We start from the raw sequence: 11,414 nt of genomic DNA, 5'->3' as shown, positions 1-11,414 counted from the left end.
AGCAACAAGATAATGGTTGTGAAGTTGGTTACTTCATCTCAAAACTGTTGACACCAAGTCCAGTGTTCTCAACCACTTGTCTTACTCAACATGACATGTTGCAGTTATGACCAAGTCCAGCGACATTATTGACAACTTTGAGCTTTTATTCTTAGAACATTTCTGAACTTTGTGACTCACAAACCACTTTCACTTAGAGGTAATTACCAAAGGAATCGAAGCTTTCATTCTCTGACAAGTCTCTTAATTTATATTAGAAAATTGAGATCCAGAGGGGAAAAGATGCGCCCTAGGTTATCATCATGGAAACAACATTTGAGACAAGAACAGAACTTGGAAATAACAATCTAAAAGCTTCAGAATCTTATACCAGGATATCAACTGACATCGCCTCTCCAGTAAGGACAAGATGTCAGAAATCTGTAACATTTTGTTCCCATCTGACAATTAATCTGCTCAGGGGCAAGGTTCAGGGTACTGAGAACTCAAGCATTTCTAAAAGACTCAGTAAACACCCCTCCAATATTTTCACATGATGCATTGAGTCATACATCTTCGATGTCTTGAGGGTCATGTGGAATTTCAGAGAAGGATTAAGTGACAACTTCAGTTTGATTTCATATCCTCGAACTAAGTTAAATTGTGTCTACTGCTAAAGATCAAAGGTGAAGCTGAGTCACAAAGAATAGAGAAAGCTATATAAAGAACAATGGTAACAGAGGAAGAAATGGAATAAAAACAGGAAGGAAAATTAAATGAAATGGACATTAAAATTATAAAATTAATGTGAGGCTTATAAGGAGGTGGATCTACAAAATCTCTCACCACTGTCTGTGTCCTCAAGCTTTGTTATCTTTACCCTCAGATATCTCACCTTAGCAGAAGGTTGTGGTTTTATCAGTGTTTATTAGTGCAAGGCCTACCTTTTCCTCCTGTAATTACGAGATCTGCATCACCTTAATTGTATCTTTTTCTACTTAGGCATTCTCCATTTTTCTGAGTCACTGTTTGAAACTCTGAAGTGTACTGGGGACAATTGAAGACAACCTAAGTGCTTTTTGTGTATAGTGGTTAACTACAGCAGAGTCCCCTCTTCTAATGATCTTGTGGGGCTTCCCACTCACAGATGAAATCTGGCTTTGGATAAGGGGATTCAGGTTTAGAGGAGCACAAGAGTCTTTTCAAGCAAATCTAGGGCCCTAAAACATGATATTTTACATGAAATAAGAAAGTTGTGTATCTTTACAGAAATGCATTTTACAGGTCACTTTCTGTTGTCATTGTGCAATCCTTCGTACTGCTAAGAAGGCTTCAAACATCTTTTCCTTTGGCACTTCATTGTGGTAGCAGAAAATGTGTATTAAATGAAAGAGTGAAATTAAAGAAATCTTACATTATTTTAAAAAGCATTCGACAGAATGCATATTCTATATAATACAAATAGCCAAATAGGATGAACAGTTTAATTAAAGAAAAAGTGTGAGCTGCAAACTTCAGACAATGATTATAAAGGGTGCTCGATTATATTGTTACTTACTCCTTCTATTAAACTTTCAATACTGTTACTGAAACATCACAAATTTATGTCTACTTTGGCAAACAACAGTCCAATCAATATGCACATTTTAAAATTAATATTTACAATCATTCACTTATGAAATACATTACCTCTCTGCCAGATAGGTGTGTGTGTGTGTATGTGTGTGTGTGTGTGTATGTGTGTGTGTGTATGTGTGTGTGTGTGCCTGTGTGCTCACACATGCACATACAGCACATGCACATCAGTGCGCACATATGTGCTCAAACACATGTACATGTGTGCATACATTATTTGATATTTTAGTCTTGCCAAGACACATTTTACTGAGATATATCTATTTAATGAATTTACTCATATCAATAGTGTTGTCTTCAGTTGCAATGTCAGACATAATCCCATTTCTACATCGTCTTAGAAATTCCTGTTTATTTTATAGAAAAATGTAGATGCATGTGTGTGCTTATGTGTAATTTAACACAATCAATATATAATATGTTAATATTTGTACATATCAATATTTTCAGACAAGTATAGAGGTTGAGGAGTCACATATACTTCTAAACCATTCCATTTAAGACTTATTTGATTCACTGTCTTCTGGTTTTATTGTCTTATATCTTCATACTCTAACATCCTTTCACTTTTTCCAATTTATTTGTCTCAGTTGCTGGTATATTGCTATGAAAGGCACCATTACAAAGTCACAGGGTGAGTCCATAAGCATTGTGGCCAGCAATATGACAATACTGAGGCAAGTGTGATTTTGGAGAAGGAGCTGAGAAGTGATATCAGATTCACAAGAAACAGACAAAGAAAGAGACTAGGTTTGACATGTGCTTTGGAAAGCTCAATGTCCACAGCATTGATGCAGCTCTTTCAACAAGGTCAAATTTCCTGATCCATCCTAAACAGTTCACCAACTGGGAACCACAAATTCATGCCCAGGAGTGTATGAGTACCATTCTCATTAAATATGCTACAATATCTTTTTCAGGGCAGAGGATAATTTTCTCCAGAAAATTGCTTGAAAATACCTAATGGAGAAAAAGTGAAATAGCACACTAAGGCATGAATTCTTATGTGCACGAACATTTCTTTCAATTTAACTAAAATATAATGACCTAATTCCCCACTCCCTTCCTTTCTTTCCCCCAAACCCTCCTATATCCTTCCCCTTCAGCCCATCCTATCTTCCCCCTTAACAACAAAGTTTCTGGAAAAAAATGGAAGAAAAACATATGAAATGTCTTGTAATTAAACCTACTTAAGTCTAAATTTGTAGAATTGAAAGAAATGGCACCATTTGACCCTTATTTCTGAGGATTACTTTTTGAACACATTTGCATTCTTTCAAAGGTACTGGCTTATTTACTAGAGCTGGAACTCTGTGACCTGACCTGTATACCCTGCAATCAAAATGCTCCAGATGTAATAATTGGATCCCTGGTTTAGTTTGCTGTGCATGTGTTACTAACTTACTTTCATTTTAAAAGAACCTCATAGAGTTGAAATTTCAGAGTGATAGTTCTTCTTCCAAGTGTTTAACCATTGTCATAATTATTTTAGTGGATAAGCACACATAAATATAATTGATAGTAAAAATCTAAAATCCAATGTGAAGCTCCATGACTTCAGAATGGTTATTCCAACTATATAGAAAATGATTGCAATGTATAGAGATTGCATCTGGTTCACTCACATCATAATACTTTTTGTTCGTTTTTGTTTGTTTATTTGTTTTTTGAGACAGGGTTTCTCTGTATAGCAGCTCTAGCTGTCCTGGATCTTGCTCTGTAGACCAGGCTGACCTCGAACTCACAGAGATCCCTCTGCCTCCCAAGTGTTTGGATTATAATATTTTTGGAAGGCCTTTACAGTAAAATTTTAATTAAAAGATTTCTTTTTTATAGCATATTTTATTACATTATTCTTCTACTTTTAAAGCATAATAATATGTAATTATAGATTTTTTTCTTTTTTTCATATTTTGCTCATTTAACACCACTCTTGCATGTTGTGAGGAGGCTGGGGAGATGACTCAGCAAATAAAATGTTTGTTATACAAGAATTCAGGTCCTAAAGCTGAGTGTGGTGGTTTATGCCTTTAATCCTAGCACTCAGGAGGCAGAGGCAACAGGCAGGCTGATCACTGAGAGTGTGAGGTCAGCCTAGTCTACAAAGGCTGTTCCAGGACAGCAAGGGGACACAGAAAAACCATGTCTCAAAAAACAACAAAACAAAATGGAAAGCATAGATTCCTCCATTTAGATTCCAAGCATCCATGTTAAACAAAACAGAAAAAAAAGCCAGTGTGTTGGCAATCATGTGTAACTGCAGCTTTGAGAAAATAGAGACAATTTCCCTGGGGCTTGGTGACCAGATAGTTTTGTTAAAGTAATGAGCTTTAAGTTCAGTGAGAGACCCTGGAGATCAATAGAGGAAGATATTTAACAGTGACTCCTGAGTCCCACAGGTATGCACCATGTACAATAGGTATTCAACACACACACACACACACACACACACACACACACACACACACACACACGCACACACATACACACACCACACAAACACACACATAAACTCACATATATGCACATGCATATGAAAGTTTTCTCTTTTTTGCTAAAGAGTTTCATGACATGGGAATAATGAAGCTCTAGAGTTTCCTATTTGCTCTTCCCCTGGTCAGATAAGACATACATTTAGATTTCCCTCTCCCCACAAGAATCTTTGTATATAATAGTTTTTAATTTACCTTTTGTTGGAAGCCTGCACCAGGGTCCACATTGAGGAAGATTGTTCATGCAAATTGCTTCCCAACAGAATACATAACACTTTGAGGTCTGACCAGTACACAGTTTCTCACAATCTACTGCCTAGTTTTATGAAACATGTAAAGTCACAAGCACACATTTAAATTAAACAACATAATATTCAACAACCATTAATCAAAAATGAAATAATTAGTAGATTTTAAAATATTTGGAAAGAAATTAACACAAACAACAAAACTTCACAAAATTTATGATATGCTACCAAATATTAAAATGAAAATACGTTGAAGTAAATGTAGCCACTGGTAATAAAGAGTTAAAATTGTTTCACTTAATTTTTGTTTGAAAATTAACTTCAAAAACAAAAATGCAGATTTATATAAATTCATATGACACAAGTGACTATAGTACAGAAGAAGACTGATAAAATAGAGAAACACTATTAAGTTGTACAACAAATAGAAATTTTGCAAGATAAGTTAATGACAGAATCTGGAAGTTTACATTTAATTCATTCCTCAGCAATTAATAAAAATCAATAAACCAAACAAATTAATGAAAAAGAGTAAACTTTTGATAAGCAAAATAACAATGTCCATTTAAAATGAAAATGGAAGAGTAAGAGTAAATATCACATATAAACATGTTTCTTTCAAATTTTCACTACTAATACACAAAGTATGAAATAGTCTACATTTGTGTGCTACTTATTTCTAGGAGAAATTCTAAATTGCACACTTTTTTGCTTGGTGCTGGAAATCTAGGCTACAGAAGAAAACTGAGTTCCCTATTAATTTTCATATTCCCCCAATATTAAGACTACAAAAATCTTCATTTAGAGCATCCTTGATGGGACACAAATTATGTGGAACAAATCACAATTTATTCTTCAGTATTGCTTTATATACTACTTTAGTCACATCTAGGCCCTGAAATTATGAAACTAAACAAAAGGGAGCTATTAGGTGCCTGTTTTTACATTTGCTCTATAGAAATGATTAAAAAATAACAGTAAACTTTTTAATGGTAAAGTGTGTACACTCATAAGGGAAAATACGCACACTGAAGTTTTAGCCTTGATTTGGCAACAGAAGATTGACATATTCAGTATCTTGAACAGTTTAAACCTATAATTTTATGGACAGAACATGATGATTTATAATATTGTGGATAACCTATTGAAATGTCTTAAGAGCAAATGGCTTTCTGAAGGACTGCCAAGAACTTGGCTCTTTTCCAGTATCTGAAGATCTTCTTCATTTGTAGGAGAAAGAAACCGATGGCATATCATTAGGCTGAGTTAAAACCCACATTTAAATGCTGGAATAGAATTGTAGAACATCTTTTTCTGAGCTAAATGAAAGAAGAGATTAGAATTGGGATCTATCTCTGACATCTTTCAAGTTGAAATATCCAGCCTACCAGCTGTTGAGTGTAATGTGCTTGTCAACTTCACTTCTAATGGCACACTGATGATAGTTTTTATTGAGACATCTCTCCATTAATTCTGGGCCCCCATTTCATCTTAATATCACAATCTATCTGAAAGAGCCATCAAATATTGCCATTATTACTAGTACCCTATAATTGTGGCTTAGTATTTTCTAATTTTAAATATATAATGAATAAGAATGGAAACCATCCATGTAGCTGTCTACTGATAATTCAAATATAGATGTCATGATAAAAGAGCCATATTAATAGAGTACAAATGTCAAGTGTGTATTAGTTATCTTGCAAAAGAGAAATATAAATAATCAGAACTGATTTGTTTAACAGTCACTATGTGTGCTATGCACAAAGGAAACAAAAAATAAAACAATGACTCTACAGAAAGAAGGTTTTATGTGATTAAAAAATAGTTACAATCATTGAATAAGAGTCTTGCAATTGACATTAAGACTTAATACTGACTTAATGTGAAATGGGTAGAATATAGGGTGGAATGAAGATGAAATTAAAAATAAGAATCAGGAAGTTTTGTCTTACGATGACTGGTAATATGGAATACAAGACAAGTTTCTTTTAACAGAAGGAGCATTTTATTTTATTATGTTAAATCTGAGTCTGTGAAAATCTGACAAAAATGCTTAAAACAATAGGGATTTATTTATATGAGATTGAAGACTAGAAACATGATTTAGCTTAGAGACAAAGTTTTTTAATGAATCAGAATATTTTTATAATGAAAGCTGTAGGCTTTATAGCACCATATAGGAAGTATATGAATACTGCAGACCTCTAAGGATCAGCACAGCCAATGCAGACTACTATATACAGAAAAACTTTTAATAACCATGGATGGAGAAATCAAAACATTCAATGACAAAAATAAATTTAAGTAGAACCTCTCCACAAATCCAGCCCTACAGAATATAGTAAAAGGAAAACTCCAACGTACAGAGGCTAACTACACCCAGGAAAACAGAGGAAATACATAACTTCACTTTAACAACCTTGAGTGGCCATTCTAATATTTAATACAATAGACTTTCAACCAAAATTAATCAAAAGAGATGAGAAGGACACTTCATACTCCTCAAAGGAAAATTCAACCAAGATGACATGATAATTCTGAAAATCTATACCCCTCAATACAAGGGCATCCACATTTGTAAAAGAAATATTAACAAAGTTTAAAATACCCCCTTTCTCCAAAGGATATGTCATGAAACATAGCTAAACCAAGAAGTAATGACATCAACAGATGTCATGAATCAAATGGACAAAACAGATATTTACAGAACTTTTCACCTTAACACAAAAGATTCTTCTCAGCACCTCAGGGAACATTCACAAAACCTGACCATATATTAGATCACAAAGGAAGATTCAACAGATACAAAATGATTGAAAAAATACCTTCTACTCTATAAGAATACCATGGATTATGCTACACCTCAACAACAACAAAAATAACAAAAAACCTACACACAGATGGAAACTGAACAACTCTCTACTTAATGAATCCTGGATCAGGGAAGAAATAAAGAAAGAAATTAGGGACCTCCTAAAATTCAATGAAAATGAAGGTACAACATACCCAAATTTATGGAACACATTGAAAGAAGTGCTAAGAGGAAATTTCATAGTACTAAGTGCCTTAATGAAGAGATTGGAAACATCTCATACAGGCAACTTAACAGCACGTCTAGAAGACCTACGAAAAAAAGAAGCAGAAATGCCTAAGAGTAGAGGGCTGGAAATAATCAAACTTAGGGTGAAGCCCATAAAATAGAAACAAAGAGAGCAATTCACAGAATCGATGAAACCAAGAGCTGGTTCTTCAAGAAAATCAACAAGGTAGATGAACACTTAGCTAAATTAACTGACAGACAGAAAGATACTATCCAAATCAATAAAATAAAAAATGAAAAGGAAAATGTAACAACTGACACTGAAGAAATCCAAAGAATCATTAGGTCTTATTTCAAAAGTCTATATGCCCCAAATTTTGAAAAACTAAATGAAATGGAAAGGTTTTTTTTTTGATAAATTTCAGTTGCCAAAGTTGAATAAATATCAGATAAACAAATTAAATGTCCCATTTCTCCTAAAGAGCTGGAAGCAGTCATCAAAAGCGTCCCAACCCCGCCCCCCAAATCCGAGGGAGATGGTTTCAGTGCAGAATTCTACCAGACCTTCAAAAAGGGAATACTGATATTCTTCAAACAACTGCACAAAATAGAAATGGAAGGAACAGTAACAAATTCATTCTATGAGGCCACAGTCACCTTGGTACTTAAATCTCACAAAGACCAAAGAACCGGAATTTCAGGCAAAATTCTACTTATTAACATTTACACAAAAATACTCGATAAAATACTCACAAACCAAATCCAAGAACACATCAAATATTTTTCTCCATAACCAAGTAGGCTTCATCCCTGGCATGCAAGGATGTTTCAATATATGGAAATCAGTCAATGTAATCCATCCTATAAACAAACTGAAAGAAAAAACCACATATGATCATCTCCTTAGACACTCAAAAAGCAGTTGACAAAATCCAACAACTGTTCATGTTTAAAGTCTTGTAGAGATTGTGGATACAGTGCATATACCTAAACATAATAAAGGCTATATACAGCAAGCCAATAGGCAACGTCATATTAAATGGAGAGACACTCAAAGAAATTCCACTAAAATCAAGAACTTGACAAGGTTGTCCACTCTCTCCATATCTCTTCAATATAGTACTTAAAGTTCTAGCTAGAATATAAGAAAACAAATGGAGATCAAGGGGATCCACATCAGAAAGAAAGAAGTCAATGTATTGCTATTTGCAGATGATATTATATATAAGTGACCCCCAAAATTCTACAACAAAACTCCTACAGCAGACAACAACTTAAGAAAAGTTGCTGCATACAAGACTAATTTTAAAAAGCAGCAGCCCTACTGTATATAAATTACAAATAGGCCGAGAAAAAAAATTGGCAAATGACACCTTTCATAATAGCCAGAAATAATATAGAATATTGTGGTATATCTCTAACCAAGCAAGTGAAATACTTGCATGAAAAAAACTCCATATCTCTAAAGAAAGAAATTTAAGAAGACAACATAAGATGGAAAATCGCCCACGCCCATTGATTGGGAGCATCAACATAGTAAAAACAAGCGTCTTCCAAAAAGAAATCTACAGATTCAATGCAATCCCTATCAAAATACCTACGCAATTCTTTACAGACCTAGAAATATCAATTATCAAGTTCATATGGAACAACAAAAACAACAACAACAAAAAAACCCCAGAATAGCTAAAATAATCCTGTACAATAAAAAAATCTTCCAGAAGAATCTCCATCTCAGATCTCAAGCTGTACTATAAATCAACAGCAATAAAAATGGTATGGTACTGGCATAGATATAGGCTGGTTGATTAATGGAATTCAATTGAAGACCCAGAAATAAACCCACATACCTATGGTAACCTGATTTTTGATAAAGAACCTAAAACCATACAATAGAAAAAAGATAGCATCTTCAACAAATGGTGTTGGTCTAACTGGATGTCTACATGTAGAAAAATGCAAATACATCCATATTCATCACCCTGCATAAACCTTAAGTGAAAGTGCACTAAAGACCTCAACATAAAACCAGATACACTAAACTTGTTAGGAGAAAAAGTGGAGAGGAGCCTTGAACTCATTGGCACAGGGAGACAACTTCCTGAACATAACAACAATATCTTATAGTCTGAGACCAACAATTAATAAATAGGATCTCAGTCAGATATTCTCTCTAGTTCATGGGAACTGGCTGGGGACTGAGGAGAGGGAAAGAGCTGCGGCTCCAGTGTGGAGGGTCACGTTAGGCCTCAGGATGTCTGGGAAGGGAGTGGCCTGCCACAGTTGAAGAGGATCCACCTTCATTCAGCTAAAAGTGCCCCAAGAACAGTTGTTGCTGGCTTGGAGGTGCAGTGTATGTCCCAGCACCTCTGGAGGCTGGAGCAAGATGAAAAGCGCAAGCCTACTTGGGCTCCTTAGCAAGCTCACAGGCAGCACCTAGATAGTGATTTCCTATGAAGAAAATAATGGGCTGTATATTTGTTGTTTTTTTAAGTGTTTGGATTCAAAGATGTACAGGTTTGTTGCCAAGGCCAAAGAAGACAGCAACCCCTCATGTCCCAGTTCGTATGCCAATTGGAAACTTGGCTTCCAGTTTTACAAACAACAGAAATCAACAGAGTTCTTCTTTTGGCAGTGTCTCAACAAGCTCAAACTTTCAAGGGCCTGCTAGAAGACTCAAACACGGGAAACTTTAAGCAGATGAACATTCAGGATCAGATGGACAGTACATCATTGGCCTGTGGCAGTTCTCTCATTAGGACTAAATTTACAAGTACAGATTCTTCTATTGAATGTTCTGCTAGACCAAGAGACACTGAAGAACAATATCCTGATGCAGTGAATTGAGAAGACAGCCATTCTACCCCTACAATTCTGGGTTATAAAGTTATGGAAGAGTGAACCTAATTTATCATATGTACTATACTAGTAAAAAAAACCCTGGAAGAAAGCTGCATAGTTTTCATAAGATATACTGACTTCTCTAGGGTTAATGACAAATTAAAAGAGATGTCTCTAGGCTTTCGATTAGCATTTCCTCCAAAGTGCTGGTTTAAAGATAATAACAATGCAGATATTTTAGAAGGTAGACAATTAGAATTACAAGAATTTCTTCAAAACTTTGTAGCTCACAAGGACATTGCTAACTGCCTTTCAGTGAGAGAATTTATTTGTCTGGATGATTCACCAGGACCCTTTGATAGCCTAGAAGAAAGCAGGGCTTTCTGTGAGCCTTTGGAAGAGACTAACTACCATTTACAGAGAGAGCTGCTTGAAAAGCAGAAAGAAGTGGAATCCCTGAAGAAACTGCTTGGGGAGAAGCAACTCCATATAGGCACATTAGAGAGCAGACTCAGAGCTGAAAATAAGCCACACTTCAATTCTAGAGAAGCCGGAAGTACAATAGCCGACATAGAAGTTGCACAGTTGGCATATAATGCTGAAGATGACTAACACACTGGTGACAGTTCGTCCATTTTGTTATTTCAGCAGATTTTCAGCAGAGTGGCAAATACCACCCTAAATGACTGCAACAGAAGAGAACAAGAAGGCACGTGTATAAAGTTTACATAAAATTTTAAAAAATGATCACAATAGGAACTATAGTCACTGCTACTTCTAACAGTGTTTTACCCATCATTGCATTTACTACACTGAAGGATAAAAAACTAGTTAGAATAGTTATCAGGGCCCATATTCTTAAATAAATTACATAAACTAAGAAAAAAAGGGATCTCATGAAACTGCAAAGTTTCTATAAGGCAAAGGACACTGTCAACTGAACTACAGACTGGGAGAAGATCTTCACCAAGCCTACATCTGACAAAGGGCTAATATCCAAACTGTAAAAAGAACTCAAGAAATTAAGAACCACCAAACCAAAAAAGCCAATTACAAAATGGGGTAAAAAGCTAAACAGAATTCTCAACAGAAGTATATTGAATGGCTGAAAAGCACTTAAATGCTCGATGTCCTTAGTCATCAGGGAAATGCGAATCAAAGCAATCCCTAAGATCA

At 35.1% G+C, this 11,414-nt stretch overlaps 1 pseudogene across 1 annotated transcript; it reads left to right on the top strand.

Moving 5' to 3' along the window:
- Positions 1-302: 302 nt before the first annotated feature.
- Positions 303-10,970, top strand: LOC311601952 (sorting nexin-16-like; annotated as a pseudogene). The gene is made up of 4 exons: positions 303-398; positions 2,205-2,248; positions 9,907-10,294; positions 10,385-10,970. The product of its transcript is annotated as a sorting nexin-16-like (transcript).
- Positions 10,971-11,414: the final 444 nt, after the last annotated feature.

Source organism: Acomys minous, assembly GCF_964271855.1.
Source record: "Acomys minous genome assembly, chromosome: 7".
Classification (NCBI taxonomy): domain Eukaryota; kingdom Metazoa; phylum Chordata; class Mammalia; order Rodentia; family Muridae; genus Acomys; species Acomys minous.
This window is presented reverse-complemented; position numbering and strand designations above follow the sequence as displayed.